Below are 3,293 nucleotides of genomic sequence, written 5' to 3'. Positions count from 1 at the left end.
TTCGTTAATCTGTTTAAAAACAGAAAGTTAAGCTAATTTGGTACCTTTGGATAAGCAATAAATTGAATTTAGTTAAAATATTTTCTTTTTTAAACAGATTAACGAAAAAAATTATTCTTCATAAATGTTAACATAAAAAGAAATTACAGAAAAGATACAGATTGAATAATCGAGTACACGTTGTGCGATCCTTCTTACGCCTTGACACGTGATTACCGTATGAGCAAATTTTTTCTCCTTTTCGAGGGTTGGAGTCGGAGGAAAGACTTTAAAACAGTGGGAGTTTACATGCTAGCGTTGCATACCGTTTCATTCATCTAAGTGTAACAAGTTACAAGAAGTTTTTGGTGTTGAAACCAAATTTACCGGTAAAGCCGGTACTACAAGTCAGGACCAAATTATTTTCTTTTATAAAAAGTAAGTAATACGAAANATGTAAATAAGAAGAATAAAACAATAAATATTTATGAGACACTATTTTTCCAAAAATTAGTTAAGTTTATTCCTAATGTCTCATCTTCCCGATTTCTTTGAAATTTTAGTATACTGTACAGTTGAGTTGAACAAGAATGTATAGATATATACCGGATGTTTAATTTTAATCAATCACAGCAAATATTTCGCCAAATCGAAAAATGACCTTTATTTAGTTGTTGGGTTTTAAAGGAGGCATCTGATCCTGTGGTCTGGGACACTGGTGAGGCCCTGTGATATCCAAATTTGTTTTTTTTAATGGAGGTTTATATTTAAAAAACCTAGTTGGGAACCACAGGGGCCCATTCTTGGTCCCAGACTACAGAGTTAGAAACAAATAACTTTTGTAGAAGTCATTTTTCGATTTACCTTTTTAATAAACAAATTAAGTCACAGAAAGATACACAAATATCTTTACTATAAATTTAAAAGATTAAAGTAAGAAAGAATTTTTCGTATGATGCGTTATCGTATTGATAGTAGATCAATAAAGTTTATGATTAGTTACAAACATACAGAAAAATAACAATTTTTTGTAAACATCGGGGAATATAACTGGTTATTTTTGTAATATTTACATTTGACCTTAAATAAAAAGNTTTAGAACCGGAAAGAATTTTTCGTATGATGCGTTATCGTATTGATAGTAGATCAATAAAGTTTATGATTAGTTACAAACATACAGAAAAATAACAATTTTTTGTAAACATCGGGGAATATAACTGGTTATTTTTGTAATATTTACATTTGACCTTAAATAAAAAGAATTTATATTTAGTAAGACAAATGTCAGTTAACTTTAGAACCGGGTACAATGTTTAGTCTGTAACAAAACAACTTACAAGAAGTACCTATGACGCATTTTCTGATAAAAAGTTCTATCATATATTTAATAATATATTGGGGTTGACATAGTTACAATTCAATAAAAAGTTAGCAAGACGAAATTGCGGTAGATTATACGTATTGTACTGTGACATCAAAACATCAATTTTTAAACAGATAAACAATTCTGGTCAAATTATTTGAATGCCTTCGATGTATATTTCTTTACTTAAATTCATTTATCCACGCACGTGCATCATTAATACGTTGTTTTTACAAGTCCCATACTTTCTTTTATATACATTTCTATTAAAATTGCAACCATTAAGAAAGACTTTAAAAAATTTCAAAAAATATTTTTATGAGTATGCATCATTGCTATTTTCAGTATTTAAAATGTTAAATGGAATTGGAAAACGTGACATTGATATGCGGGCTTCTATTATTTATTTATAACATATCCGTAACTTCTGATTATTGTTGATAAAATTATTGTCCAAGAACAAGTCACTGACTTTTTTGCGTAAGCAAACCTATTAACCGGTTAAAAAATATGTTCTATTTTTACATTAAGACATGTATTTATTGCAATTAGTATCAGACAATTATAAAACTTATTAATAATTTATATGCATTAGAGTTGGGCAAAGCTCTCACCAAAAGACTTTCAGGTCCTAAGTGTAAGCCCAAAACCCTTACTTAAATTGCTTTAGCTCTTGAGCTCTAGAACATGAAGCCCTTTGAATTACAAATGACAATAGACTTTATAAAGTAACTCCAACTATTTGTCCATGAGAGGGCTTGAATTACAGTGTTTCCCTGCTCCGAAACGACTAGAAGTACACTTTTAAGCACTAAAGTTTTACTTTTTTTTTTGTTTTTGTTATTTATCATAATGACTTTTATGAAAAAAGAGCTCCGTTTAAAAAAATGTATTATATCAGAACTTTTGTTTCAGAATGAAAATAGTGTTTCCCGTGTTTTTACTTTGGTCTCTGGCGGCTTCAATGCCTGTTCAAGACCAGAAATCAATGAGACCTAAAAAAAATGTGTTCACGTCGTTTGGTTGGGGAGCAGCAGGAATGCCTATTAACAGTTGGGCTAAAAGTGGAAACCCATTCAATATACTCTATATGCAAGATCATTTACATCATCCCGTGAATACATTAAGAAATAGTAGACAGCAGCAAGATATGTACGAATCGCAGGCTTTAAAATCGCAAACGCCAAAGCCATCGGCAAAAAACAATAAGACTATTCAAAGAAAAAAACCCACGTTTACCACCCCCAGGCCGTTATTTTCTGGGATGCCGCATTTATTTATGTCGTACCACTGGGGGCCGTCAGGTAGAAAATTGGAAGAAACGCAGGACAAAAAAAAATATTTGTGAAAAAAATCACTTTATGCAAAAAGGAAACAAATCATGTGATTAAAAGTAATCTGACTGTTCCCAAAGCATGTGTCTAAACTAATATAATGGAACAAGCAAGATGTCTAACAAATTAAAAATGAATGTATGTACTAATATACGGTGTTATCAGAAGGTTTAAGAACTAAATGAAATTCTTATACATGTATCATCATTGATGAGATTGGGAGCGACTATTACGATATAAAGGCAACAGGTTGAATTTTTAATTTCTTTTACCTTTTTATTGTCCAGCAATGGTGAAAGTAAGCAAAGAGAGAATGATTTTGATTTTGTTGCAGACATACATTTAAAAGGACAAATAAATGTTATTTTTTGTTATACCTACCCATGTAATATAAAAATTATATTTACTTAAGGGACTTTTTAATATTGCAAGATTTAACAAATATATATTTTTGAGGTTGCTTAAGATTTGCTTTTCAGTCAGTTGAAAGAAGAAAAATAAATATTAATTACTATTTTACGTTTGCGATATCAATATTATTAATGAAAGCAAATGTTTACGTAGAAATTAAACTACAATAATAGTTTTAATATGTGCAGTATACTGTACAGTTGAGT

General features: G+C 30.0%; 1 protein-coding gene and 1 long non-coding RNA gene across 2 annotated transcripts in view; one reads left to right on the top strand and one right to left on the bottom strand.

Moving 5' to 3' along the window:
- The window catches only part of LOC108744794 (RNA-binding protein 42), a 16,540-nt gene that overhangs the window by 3,460 nt on the left and 9,787 nt on the right, over positions 1–3,293 (bottom strand). The gene's annotated exons all lie outside the window — the stretch shown is intronic.
- LOC108744796 lies at positions 98–2,938 on the top strand. The gene is made up of 2 exons (XR_001939010.2): positions 98–417; positions 2,258–2,938. It is a non-coding gene; the product is annotated as an uncharacterized LOC108744796 (long non-coding RNA).

The sequence above is a fragment of the Agrilus planipennis genome, unplaced genomic scaffold (assembly GCF_000699045.2).
Source record: "Agrilus planipennis isolate EAB-ADULT unplaced genomic scaffold, Apla_2.0 scaffold35, whole genome shotgun sequence".
NCBI classification, from domain to species: Eukaryota; Metazoa; Arthropoda; class Insecta; order Coleoptera; family Buprestidae; genus Agrilus; species Agrilus planipennis.
Note: the sequence above shows the minus strand (reverse complement) of the source record. Positions and strands in the feature narration are given on the sequence as shown.